The sequence below is a fragment of the Leptidea sinapis genome, chromosome 24 (assembly GCF_905404315.1).
Source record: "Leptidea sinapis chromosome 24, ilLepSina1.1, whole genome shotgun sequence".
Lineage (NCBI taxonomy): Eukaryota > Metazoa > Arthropoda > Insecta > Lepidoptera > Pieridae > Leptidea > Leptidea sinapis.
The window spans coordinates 7,015,252-7,030,161 of record NC_066288.1 but is presented as its reverse complement, the minus strand read 5'-3'; positions in this window follow the sequence as shown (position 1 = coordinate 7,030,161).

The window sequence follows — 14,910 nt, the reverse complement described above, 5'->3', positions numbered from 1 at the left end:
GGTATTTGCTGTACACAGGTGGTTTTTGGCATTATTTATTGACAGTATCCTCTTCTTTTTTGGTATGTGTAGTTATGGGTTTTAATTTAGAGATTATTGGATTATTGAAATTTGGGTGTTTTTTAAATTTAGAATAGAGAAGATAGTCTAAAATTATCGAACACCTGGGGCAAAAATCTAATGTAAAACCGTTACAATTACACGCTTTATTAATCCTTTAAAAGTGTTTTATTTAAACGTGTAACAGTCACGTTAATAAAAGAAAATTGATAAAACCTATCAAATCGAGTAAAGTATCATTCCATAGGTGCCCAAAAAACCAAGGTTTTTTTTTCAATCTCTTTTTAAATACAAATCACAACCAAATATTTTCTTTACTGCAAACTAATGACAACTATTGAATGGCATAGGTATCTACTTACCTTCGTCTGTACAGTCAAGGAATTTGATTCGCGTACATTATCGCTGACTTATTGCTTGAAATATGAGATATGTGAAAGTTTATATTCGTTAAGCACTTTCGCACAAAGGTCATAGTAGCGTTACAAAGAAATATTGCCCTTAGTATTATCAATTGTCATCAGAAATTTAGGCGGTACGCGAATTAAATTTCTTGTCTATACATAATATGAAGCAGAAACAACGACATAGACGACAACATAATAGGTAAAGAATTGTGAAAGTTATGAAAACAATTAATGACTTTTTGCTTAGTTCGTTAACCATTAAAATAAACCTTAACTCAATTGAAGCAGTGTTTCGGAAGCTGCTTAAAATCGTCTCGTTCCAAATACTATAGTGTCTTACCATAGAATAATAACGCTTATTCTATGTGTCTCACAATGAAAATTTTTAACCTGTGTGGTACCAGCATGGTGCCAGTGATAAGTACGGAACGTAGTCGTGGTCGCTAATTATGGGCCTTATGAGAAAGCTTATGGTCACTCAGAGGGCAATGGAGAGAGCTCGTAGATTCCCTGCGAGATCGGTTCAGAAACGAGACCCGTAGGAGGACCAAAGTTACCCATATAGCCCTGATGATTGCGGAAGTGAAGTGGAAATGGGCAGGTTATTCAGCTCGAGTACAAACGACCGTTGGGGCTGATAAGACCTCGAATGGTGACCACGTAAAACTAGAGGGATCGACGATCTGGTCAAGGGCAGCCAAGTGGATGAATGGCGGCTGAAATGGAAACTTTAGGCGAGCTAAGCACATATCTGATGCTTCTCGCTGTCACGCTTGGCTATTAACATCGATGCGCTGCAGTCGCCTCAAGCCCACTAAGGGGACTGAAGATTTTACTTCTGTAGTGTGCTGTAAATACCTACACGCTTTTTTTTACAAATACGAATTGTAAGGAAATTTTTGGTAGTAATTGCCAGAATAGGTAAATTTTGTGTCATGGAAATTATATAATATGAACTGGAGTTGCCCGCATCGTTCAATATTTCAAAGAGCTTTCTCGGTTTTTCGACAAGGCAAACCACCGCCCTAATAAATAACATCTTGGTGAGGGAGGCGTGCGCCTATGTTCTACAGCATCCCTGTGTGAAATACTGACATGACACCATAATGACCTCACATCCAAGTTGATCCCGATGATGACATCATCACACACTAGATTTGAGAGTCCTCCTAACAGACCATCGGCATTCGATAGATTTAATGGGGTTGATATGCGATAAATTATTATTTGAGGAATCCATTGAAAATAGGAATGGATTACGCACAGATTGTTTTGGCACTTTAAAGTTTAAAAAACTCCTTATCACCATGTTACACCACTATTCACAATGTTATTTGTATGTTCACAAGGTCTTAAGCCAAAGAATATTTAGTACAAGTACTTAAGCCAACAGCGACGCGACTAGTCCTTCGACTTAGCTGTACGCTAGAGTGATGTGTAGAAAAACCGATATAAAGGCAGCTATCCCAAGAAATCGCCAAAATAGCGCATAATTGAAACCATTTCTTGACGGTTTATACAAAGCTAATATTTTTACAAAAATAATTACATATCTACAGAACATAAGAAGAAAATTCATTTTTTCATTACATTTCTATTTTTTATAGACAGTGCGGAAAAAAAAACACCAAAATACCCCTAACTTTTACAGTTGTAGCCATGCTAGCATTCAGTCTAGATAAACATTGAACGAAAATTTATTAATTTTTACACCAATACTTTAAAACATGACACAGTTTTGGTAGTTTTGTAAAGAAAATTGTATAATGTTTGTAATAAATTAAAAATGCTTCTAATTTCGAATTAAAACTATGGCGATCTTGTACGGGAGAGGTAACCTAGCTCCGCTCGATTCCTCAAGGCCGTTGGCTCGGTCCCCAGCCTTAAGGCGACACTAAATGCTAGCGACCTTGAGCGATATGAGTTCACGGCTGCCGGCTTGCCATCTATGTAACAAAGCCAATATTTTCAAAATTCTTGCGTGGAAAACAGTTTATTTGTTTACAATCCTCGTTATTCACTACTAATCTGAATAAATGTACCTACACAAAAAAGTACAAGCTATAAGAATAACTTTTCTGAGAGTAGTACTAAAAAAATGCGTCCTGTCATGCAAAAAAACTTGTTAAACTGCAAAGAAAAGTGGTAGTTTAAAAAGGCTCGGGAGTGTTAACTATAACCAACAGCAAGCATTAGCAACCTACAAACAAGACTTAAGGATATGTGTAACGTGTTTTCTGCTTACTCTTCGCCTTAAGATCTAATTGATATCTGTACTCAACATCCTTAGAATGGGAACTTCTCTTAAACAATAAAGAGAGGTATAGGTAAGTAGGAGTACTATCAAGTCCACACTCCAAGTGAGGGTATCATGCTCACCATGTGGATGTGTGGCGGTCCTCCACAGTGCGGTTTTCAAGGAGCTTTCTTCCACGTACTACAAAGTTGTGGAATGAGCTTCCTTGTGCGGTGTTTCCGGGACGATACGACATGGGTACCTTCAAAAAAAGCGCGTACATATTCTTTAAAGGCCGGCAACGCTGTGATTCCTCTGGTGTTGCAAGAGATTGTGGGCGGCGGTGATGACTTAACAACAGGTGACCCGTACGCTCGTTTGTCCTCCTATTCCATAAAAAAAAACACTCATAAGACCTAGTGATGAATGTGCGACATAAATAGTAATAAATTAATGTAGATATCAATTTGAATCCAATAAAAATAATCGTTATTTTATTGAGAACGGCGACGCCCGGTTGACGGCGCCCCACCTGGCGACGTCTGGGCGCGGAACGCTTCGTGCATTATAATAATAACAAAATTGTTTTGTTTGCACACCAGCTTTATTTGATTGCCTTACTCAGAATGATGAAGAATAATTTCCATAATGATTTCTTTTTGTCGTCAGGTTTAATACCACCAAATCGCGCTCTTATAAAGAAGATACATACGTAGGTGTGAGGTACACCAGTGGGCTCCTTTGCACAGGAAGCCGGCTAGATTATGGGTACCACAACGCCTTTTTCTGCCGTGAAGCAGCTGATGTGTAAACATTACTGTGTTTCGGTCTGAAGGGCGCTGTTGTTAGTGAAATTATTGGGCAAATGAGACTTAACATTTGATGTCTCAAGGTGACGAGCGCAATTGTAGTGCCGCTCAGAATTTTTGGGTTTTTCAAGAATCCTGAGCGGCGCTGCGTTATAATGGGTACGGCGTATCAATTACCATAAGCTGAACGTCCTGCTCGTCTCGTCCCTTATTTTCATAAAAAAAGGTACGTTATTAATAATTAGTCTACGGTTTATGATTTTTCACATTTTATGCATAGGATGTGTTTTTATGTCCAAGCCAGCCGAGCTGTATACAAAAGCAAGTATGCAAAAAAGGGATAAAATATGTTATCTGTTGGGCTTGCCAGCTTTTTATGGAAGATTTAAAGTACAGGCTATGTCTGATTTCAGAAGGAATAAATTAAGAGTAGTATAGAGACAAAAAAAGTTTTTCCAAATATTTAGTTTAGAAAATAGAAAGGAAGTATAAGTGGCTACCAAAAAATTTGTAAGTAGGTATATGTAAAACTGACCTACCTATTTTAGCGTAGATATTCATTGTAGCTGATGACGAATAGTTTAAGATCACCGATTGAAGTAAACAGCGTAACAATAGACTACGTCGACGAATATACTTACCTCGGCCAGATAATCTCCCCTACGAATACTACCTCAAAGGAAATACATAACAGAATAAATATAGCATGGAAACGTTACTGGTCCCTAAAGGAGATTATGAAAAACCCGTCAATACCACTAAAACTCAAAAGTATTTTTTTACAACACCTGCATACTCCCAGCCATGACGTATGGATGTCAAACATGGGCAACCAACGATAATCTCAACAAACTAAAAACATGGCAACATAACAGAAATAAGAAAAAGGACAAACATTGCAGGTGTATCACAAACTATTAGTAAACTCAAATGGCAATGGGCAGGACACCCAATACGAGACAAACAAGAAAAATGGGCCAAAATAGTAACAGAATGGTATCCTAGAGAAGGAAAAAGACAGAGAGGGAGACCGAGTCGTAGATGGAGCGACGATTTAAAAGATGCCGCTGGTGTGACGTGGAGCAGATCATGTCATGACGGAGAACAGTGGAAGAGCCTGGGGGAGGCCTATGCGAAAGCAAAACAATCTGTGCCGATGTCTACTGCAAACTAAATGTAGATCGAAAACTATGTAAAGATTGTTATTAAAGGCTATTATTATTATTATTCATTGTCGCTTAGGGGGTGATGGAGAGGCTTATGCTCGTAGTTTCCCTGCGAGATTGAATCAGAAATGAGGAGATCCATAGTACAAAGTTACCAACATAGCCCAGATGGTTGCGAAACTGGAGCAGAGAAGTCCTCAAAAGGCTACCATGTACGTGAACACGTAGTGTTGGTAGGCACCAAGCCCCCCACAAGATGGACCGACGATCTGGTCAAGATCACTGGAATAGGTTGGATGAGGGCAGCGCAGGACCTATTGTCGTGGAGATCTTTGGGGGAGGCCTTTGTCCACAAGTGGACGTCTGCCGGCTAAAATGACGATGATGATGACTCTATTAGATAAGTCTTATATTAGTATACCCGATATATTAGAGATTAACCCCCTTATAACGCATGCCAGAAAGTTTATAGTACTGATGGTACGGATACCAACCGTACTCTAAAATAGAGTATTACCCCCTTATTCATAATGGTCCGCTAACTTTAAACAGCAGCTAAGGAGTGTTTTTTCTTCTTCTGACTTAGGTCAATAGAAGAAGACAGAGTGCGAATTAGCAATGCTTTCTAGGCTAGCATGCGTACATTATAATAATAGCGTTTGTTGGACTTATTCAGAATGATAAGGAGTAATTTTCAAAATGATTTTTTTTAATTATGTTAGAGATGTTACATCTAAGTACGTTATAAATAATATAATCTTCAGTTATCAATTTTCACAATTAAATGTTTATCATGTGTTTTTAAGTCCAAGCCAGCTGGATTACCTTTTTAATGGTAAGCTTTTCTTTAGGACACTGTTGCGAAGTTTGAGCTGGGGTTGATTCATCTAGGCAACACAAGTTTCAACACGCGCATTTCTTTCTGCAGATCAGTCAAAGCATGAGGCACTCATTTTTACTATATTTTTATTTTAATGATTTGACGCAAATGAGTCAATATTGTTGGTAAGATAAAGTTAAACCATACCGCTAATTCCTGGGGAGTTTGGCTCGGATCGGCTTCCACCTATTCTTTCAATTCATTGTTATTCACCTGTGTGGGTTTTCCACGTGGCTCGTGCTTCAAATCAAAGTGTCCATCACGAAAGCGTTTAAACATAATTCGCAGGGTGTGTTCATTAGTCCCCTCTCCAAAACGCAACATGGATATTGCAAGCTCTTTTTGCCGCGTTAGTTCCGCGTCGGAACGCGTATTCAAAAATCACTCGAATTTTCAAATTATCCATTTTTTTTTATGGAATAGGTGGACAAACGAGCGTACGGGTCACCTGGTGTTAAGTGATCACCGCCGCCCACATTCTCTTGCAACACCAGAGGAGTCACAAGAGCGTTGCCGGCCTTTAAGGAAGGTGTACGCGCTTTTTTTGAAGGAACCCATGTCGTATCGTCCCGGAAACACCGCACAAGGAAGCTCATTCCACAGCTTTGTAGTACGTGGAAGAAAGCTCCTTGAAAACCGCACTGTGGAGGACCGCCACACATCCAGATGGTGGGGATGATATCCTCCTTGTGGCGTGTCGTGCGAAGGTGGAATCTTGTCTAAGCTGAAGAAAAGAATACAACTGAAAGTCGATTATCGAATGTTTCATTATTTAAAAGAAGAACTACATAGGTATGTGAAGAAAGTTAAACTCAAAAATCTCAATCCATGAAGTTTCTATGTCAATCCGAAGTACCTATTACAATAAAACAGCAATTTCATACTCTAGCCCGTGTTATTATGTCTTCTTCCACTTTTCTGGCTAATTTAATTAAAAAAATAATTTATAAAAAAAGTGAAAACAAAATAAGTGTTACCTGCAATCAAATTGACACATATCTTTATGAAGTTTTAATTAAAAATTATTTTATTTACACATTGGTGTGTATCAATTAAAGATAAAAATTAGAAACTTGCCAGAACAGATTTACTTATGTTACGTGATTTTGCAAGCATCTTGCTTATCCGCCCCGTATTTGTCATTTCCCTTAAAGCTATCTCTATCTATAGGGGCTCCACTTTTACCGAATATGCGGTATGCAGCACGTTTCAGTAAATTAAATAAGTTTTTTTTTCGATTTAAATAAAGATTATTGGAGTTTTATTTAAGCTTGTGTAAGGCAAACCGACCATTGTGTCTGTTCAGCCTTTATTCCTCTTCATCAATGGACTTATAGTTACCTAGTATCCGTCATTCCATAAACGTCACATTTTTACATACACGTCATTATCTTATATCAGTTTTTATTTTTTTATGGCAGAGGAGGACAAACCGTATGTGTCACCAGATATTAAGTGATCCCCGCCGGCCAAACTCTCTTGCAACACCAGTAAAACAACTCTCTAGTAATACCGCACAAGGAAGCTCATTCCACAGACTGGTTGTACGTGGAAGAATTCTGCTTGAAAACTGCACCAAGGAGAATCAGGTGAAACAGCTCTTCGGAACACTCCCCGTGATAAATGCAGTAGTAGACAATGAAGCGACATCTTCAAAGCCAATAATAATAATAGATTTGAGCACTATGGAGTTAAAATTAACGACATCAGAGCTCTATGAAATTGAAAACAATAAGTCGCTAGCTCATTACGTAATTTGTTGTGTAGGTGTTCTTTGGCGCCTAGCGTTTAAGTTATGCAAATTCTAATATTTAATATACTAATAGTTGTAGATCGTTATACGTGATTTAATTGAATAAGTATTTATAATAATATGTATTCCGTGGCACGTGCCATGTGTTAATACATCAATAAACTGTTAGACAACTATTTTATAGTTATCTTTTCAATTAAAAGTTTAGCTTAGATGATTTAAGTAACGAAAGAGCTGCTGAATTCTTTGTCGTTAATTATATGCCTCTTATACTTCTTACCTGAGAAGACTTTTATTTGTTCTACGTTCTTCCTTGAGACGTGTTTGACATTTTGAATAAATGAGCTTTAGTTTTAAGTCAATTAATCTGAATTTCAATAGACTACAGTGGAAGGTATAGAATCCTTTGCACAGGATGCCGGCTTGATTATGGGTACCACAACGGCGCCTTATTTCTGCCTTGCAAGCATTACTGCTTTTTGGTCTGAAGTGTGCAATAGCAAGTGAAATTAAAGCAAATGAGACTTAACATCTTATGTCATTTCTTATGGCACTGTATTGTTATGGGCAATTCGTATCAATTACTATCAGCTGAACGTCATGCTCGTCTCGTCTCTTATTTCATAAAAAAATACTACATTTAGTAGGAACAGTAGGTAAGATACACAAATATTAAGTATAGGTTGGAGGTCTTTTCGACTGCTTTCAAAAATAGGAGGAGCTTGTGATTTTGAATTAATTTTTTAATCGACTTCAAAAAAAGAGGAGGTTCTCAATTCGACTGTATTTTTTATGTTTGTTACCTCAGATCTTCCGATTGAGTGAACTGATCTTGATGATGCTTGTTTTGTTCGAAAGCTGGTGCTTCCCCTGTGGTCCCATTGCAATTTGGTCCAAAACTGGCATCCACGAGAAAGCTATAAAAGTCTTAAGTTTTGATTAAGAAAGTGCGGGACAAATAGACGAATAACTCAATATCAACCAAACGATTTCAATTATTCTTTTTTAATACAACGGATATACTTCATCGCTAGGATGGTGAGAGTTTAGTTAGCTAGTACTTTTATACTGATAAATAAAGCAATTCGTGCGATATTATAATATTAAAAATTATATTATTAAAATATTCAAAAGTGCACAACGTTAATGTTCAAATTTTCACTTCCACCATCACTCCCGGAGTACAACCCGTTATTTTTTTTTATCAATTTACAAATTTATTGAAGTAGGCGTTACTTTGCGGAAATCCATAATTATCCAAATGATTTGAGTTTTCTTTAGTGTTAATTCCGCCAATATTTGTCTTTAAACATATCTACACGTGTTTCGCCTCTACACGAGGCATCCTCAGGACGTGTCCAAAATCTGAATTACCACTAAAGAAACCTCAAATCATTTGAATAATTATGGATTTCCGCAAAGTAACGCCTATTTCAAATAAATTTTCTTATATAATGATACTTATTTCAAAGAGTGGGTAGTTCAAACTTCTCACATGTTATTATCCAATTTAATGAGAAACTATGACACAGGCTGTAAATATGTAACATTAATAATTGTTTTATTGGTCATTAAATAATTAAACCGATTCCACAGATAACAAATTGTTATTATGAAGAAGTGATTCAGCTTGTTGATGATACCTACAGACCATAAATTTAATTCGTAGATATTACGATAAATTTATTTTATGTCAAGAATATATTATAATTAAATAATTAATTGTACCACGTAGTTAAATCATGATAAATTAAAAAATAAATATTAATCTAACATATAAAATTCTCGTATTTTATTACAAAACTCCTCCGAATCGGTTAAACCGATTTGTATGAAATTTTGTGTGCATATATAGGTCTGAGAATTGGCCAACATCTATTTTTAATACCCCTATATGTATTTCTTTTAACATTTTTTTTATTATGATTCAGCATTGAACAATACATAGAAATTTCCGCCATTCTACGACTTATAACTATTTTTGTACCCCGATTTTAATATTATTCTGTTCCATCCACAATTAATCCACTATAGGGTTGCAAGATGGCAATCGAATACAACAATTGTAGTACGATATATCTGGTAGGTCTGAGAAAGAGGTCTTTTTTAATTACTTTATATGGCAATACAACGTTTGCTGGGTCAGCTAGTATTACATAATAATTTTGGTATCACCACCACAGTTATTGTTGACATTAACCTACCCACATTTTTTTTTATATTTGTTTTGATTATAAAGTCTTTAAATATTATATATTATATTATAATAAGTATCTATTTAGTACCGTAAACTTTATGTTTATGGCTAGATAGACTATGACAGCTGTGAAAATGTCGAAAAAAAATAGACTTTAGAACTAACCTCTATTTTGAGCAATTCACGCACACTAACACAAAGTATCATACAAATCGCAAGAACTTATAAGACGCGTGTCACGTACACTAAACTAATATTCATGTCCTGTTTTTATCTTATATCGTCATATTCTTAGTATATTTTGCATATTTCATGTTGGTATTTTAGTTTGTCATAAATTTTTTAGGACTTACGAGTGCAAGGAAGAACCATTTATAAATAAAGTTCAAGGAGAGGAATGTTTGGTTCAAATTGTGTGTTGGGTTCAGGGCGTAATAATGATGTTTGAAAGGATAGATCCAAATTAATGTAACGCTAAACAAATATAATCACAATAGTTTGCTCGGCAACTCTTCTTCTTCTTCAGAGAGCAATTCTTTCGATGGAATTTCTATCAGAAATATTGATGATCTTTATTGCACTTCATTCACGATGGACTTTGCACATAATGCTGGTTAGATTATGGGTACCAAAACGGCGCCTATTTCTGCCGTGAAACAGTAATGTGTAAGCATTACTGTGTTTCGATCTGAAGGGCGCAATTGCCAGTGAAATTACTGGGCAAATGAGACTTAACATCTTATGTCTCAAAGTGACGAGCGCAGTGCCGTTCAGAATTTTTGGGAGAGAATCCTAAGCGCCATTGCATTGTAATGTGCAGGGAGTATCAGTTACCATCAGCTGAACACCCTGCATGTCTCGGAGCCCGTCCCGGGCAAATAAGACTTAACATCTTGTCTCAGGGTGACGAGCGCAATTGTAGTGCCACTCAGAGTTTTTGGGTTCAAGAATCCTGAACGGCACTGCATTGTAATGGGCAGGGCGTATCAATTACTACCAGTTGAAAGTCTCGTCCCGTATTGCTTTAAAAAAGACGAGCAACACGTTTACCTGATGTATTATATTAAGCAGTTAAAATGATTGATTGATGACGTCATTACTGACTTGAACATCGGGTTCTTCAAAAGAGCATGTTCTATGATAATGCGAGTAATTTAAGTGTAAATAGTGTTTATTATGATTTATTTTATCGTGTCATTGATAGTCTCTTGGATGTGTTGCGCTTAGGTGAACTACAGACTAGGCGCATTTCTAGCGCGTAGATTTAATTTTGTTCCGAACCGACTATAAAAAATGTAAAGAAATCGTTTATTCACAGATCTGCGTAATCTACGGACTGAATTAAAGTATTAATGTAGAATATTTAATATATAAGCACTTATTGAAGAAAGTGCTAAATTTTCATTAGTGTAGTTTATTGCTTTTTTATTTGTTATCTTATTATATGTTAAAAAGATCTAGTAATTTTTTTAAGTATTTTCTTTATTTTATAGTTTAAAAGTCGATTTTTTGCTTAAACTTTTATATTTTCATGTTACTGATCATGTACAAAACACCACAAATGTCAATGTAATATTATAAAAATTAAATCGTGACCCATCTTAATGTCAATTTTCTACAGTATAATAACCAAGTAGGTTGAAATTAGTTTGAACATACATTTATTAAGAAACTGTTTTCATTTTATTAGACACTGACAATCCACGAATAGTCATACAATCTTTTTTTGTGCAAATATAAACCTAACTGTTTTATGATTTTAAATGAATTATTAGCAAAGTGGGTCGTGCATCAATTTTGTCGATGGTACATCGCTTTCTTTCAAATCCATGACATTATTTATAATTTAATTGATTTATATCACATACGATATATTACAATATTATTTATCGTATGATTATATATATATATATTAGAATCATTTTATTTTATTTAATTAAAAAAGCAAATTTTAATAATAATAAAAAAGCCACAGGACTTTATAGCAAACTTTATTAGCAAATTCTATTTTCTTGCTAGTATAAGCTATAAGTATATACTTGTCGGAGAATTAGAATATAAAAGTAATATGGCCTGTATGATTATTTTCTACTCTGTGTATTGGGCTGAACTGATGGCGAACGTCATCTTTCAAAGTGTGTTTGAAGTTGTCACTGTGTACGTCACTGTCGGTGACGTGATTGAAGTTAGTTATTATTATCCATCAGTAGAGCGCTCATTGAGAAGTCGCAGTCGTCTTCAAGCTAGCGCCGGTTGTGCGCACTGATCGACTTAAAACAACATGGTGGATACCAACACCGTAACGCTCGATTTAAAATCCAAATAAATCTCCGAGATATTATAATTAAATAATTTTATTTACCATTATTTGTTATTTAAAAAAATTGTGCGAGACATACGTAGGGACCTGAAAGTAAATGGCTTTGAATTGTCTTAAATGATTTTAATAATTTCACTAGCTAAGAGTAGGTCGAATTATTTTAAAACAATTTATATAAATACCTACCACTATTGCTTTACAAAAAAAATCCCCAAAAATCTATAGTTTGCGTTAGATGTTAAATATATCAGACAAACTATGAATTCTAATGCAAACAGAAATGGAATCAACGAAAGCACTTAAAAAGCTTATTAAAAATTCCCGTCTTGCTTGTGTTCAGCCTAATTGCAATTGTTAATTTATTTATGTTTTAAATGAAGACGCGGTGACTGTAGACACATACACACAAATATAACTATTGCATCATCAGTGAACTTTATCATCTGAGATGTTTATTTTTCGTGATATACAAATAAAAAAAGGGGTTACACTCCGGGAGTGCCGGCAGAAGTGAAAACTTGAACATTAACGTTGTGCATTTTTTAATATTTTGGAATGGTTAGGGTATACTTTCGCACGAATTGCTTTACTTATCGTACACAAATCTCTCGTACACCAAAATGACAATTTATATTACTTAAAAATTTAACACTTGAGAACTATTACAATTATTTTACACTAGCTGACCCGGCAAACGTTGTTTTGCCATATAAAGTATAATTCACGCGATAGTTTTATAAGTAATAAAATATTGCCTATATTATAGCCTGTACATCATTTTGTTCTATTGTCAATAGTTTTTGCAGCGCACGCAAAAATAGGTTTTCGATTTAACACCTTGTGTTACAAAATAGCAATTTTATTACGGATCCCTAATTTTGAAAAAAAAAAAACAAAAAGCCTATAGCCTTCCTCGATAAATGGACTACCCAACACTGAAAGAATCATTCAAATCGGACCAGTAGTACCAGAGATTAGCGCGTTCAAACAAACAAACAAACACTGCAGATTTATAATATTAGTATAGATTAAAATGTTTATCTCTCAGAAGAATCAACTTTCATCCATAATTTCAACGTCTTACGAATTTTCGGTCAGGTCATGTGTCTTGACGCGAGATTAACATTTTCTACCTACCCCACGAAAAGTGCTCAACGCTAATGAAGTTTTAATTTCAATAAAAAATAACGACTTAAAAAAGCGAAGCGTTTTCATTTTATATTTATGATTTTTTTTCTATCTCAGTACCTACCCATCATTTTTATGAACCGATTTAGAATTTCTCATAGTTCTAGATTCCATTGTGATGAGGAACTGAACGCAATTCTCAAGGTTGGTTTATAGTCGTTTTACTCTATTGTCACAGTGGTAAAATATACCTACTGTTAGTCATAGAACTGCACGACAGGAAAAAACATCTTATTTTCACAAAGTTCGAAATATACATCTTTCGGTGACACATAAGCACCAATTTACAAAATCGCAACTTTTAAATCTATAGATCATCTAATCTTTTAGATAGCTTTTAAAGTCTTTAATGTTTACATTCTGACAAATATCTTCATTCACAAAAATAGTCATACCTACCATTGTCTTGTTTTGCTTACTAAAAACATTTTTTTATGAAAATAAGGGACGAGACGAACAGGATGTTCAGCTGATGGTAATTAATACCATTACAATTCAGTGCCGCTCAGGATTCTTGAAAAACTCAAAAATTCTGAGCGGCACTACATTTGCGCTCGTCACCTTGAGACATAAGATGTTAAATCTCATTTGCTCAGTAATCTCACTAGCTACGGCGCCCTTCAGACCAAAAAACAGTAATGTTTACACATTAATGCTTCATGGCAGAAATAGGCACCGTTGTGGTACCCATACTCTATCCGGCTTCCTGTGCAAAGGAGCCACCCACTGGTAAAAATTAATATTAATCAAACATTCGCGTTGTACTGTTTTGTTTATGTAATGTATGAAAAATTCCAAAAATGTTCGCAAATTGCTAATTAGAATTGTCACGAGTCCATTAGGTCTGACGTAATTCGGTCTCAATTGTGTTCCGATCGGACAAGATGACTGATTGTGATTGGTTTCTAATTAACTAGCCGTGTTCACCCGCGAGCAACACAGGGCCGGATTCGGTTAATGTTGTTTTTATATCAGCATTGTTGTTCCCTTAAAAAAACAACTTCATGTTATCAAATACATCGAAAGGCATAAATGCATTTATTTTCTCAAAATTGATTACCTTCGAATTCTTTTTTGAGCTCTTTTTAATAAAATATACAATATTGTACAGTTATTGATATTGCTATAAAATAATCATAATCTAGAAAGCCAATATAACCCTAAGCTAAGCCTGGGAAGGCTTTTCGATCAGTTAGATATTCAGCTGTGGAGAAGTTGGATGACCACAGAGCCATTTTTATAAAACCTCTATATTTATTTACAGATAATGCCTGAACAGTGGCTGGGACTTTATTATAAAAGTGTATACATTTACCCTTAAAACTATTATGTATCTTATGAAGCCTGCTAGAATTCGTTACAAGCAATCCCTTATTTCTAGTGTTATAATAATGAAAATCGCCATTAAGAGCAAAAAAGGACGATTTTTGTGAACGTATATTAAATTTTCATAAATGCACTGACAATGAACTAATCAAATAAATATGAAATAATCAATTATTACTCATTTTAATACATTTATTTCGGACCAGATCCATATCTCTGTTAATGTAATGTTGCACTTTAAAACTAATGTTAGTAGGTAAATGAGAATTATTTTATATGATATGAAGCCACATCCATTTTCGTAAAAGGGTGCAACCCCACCTATCTGTTTGACACTGAGGAGAGTGTTGGTGCTGCCGCGGACTCAAGTGAGCAGAGATGCACATATTTTTGGAACGAAGTTCCTTATGGGACGATGCGGAGGGGTATCCTAACCGGGAAAAACGTCTGTAGCGTAAGATTATTATTTTGACACTCTGGACGCATAGAAAGATCTATCGAAAAATACGCCAGTACGCGCCTCGTTAGAGTACCTAAAAGTGTTCTGTGGTCCGCGCTCGGCCGCCGT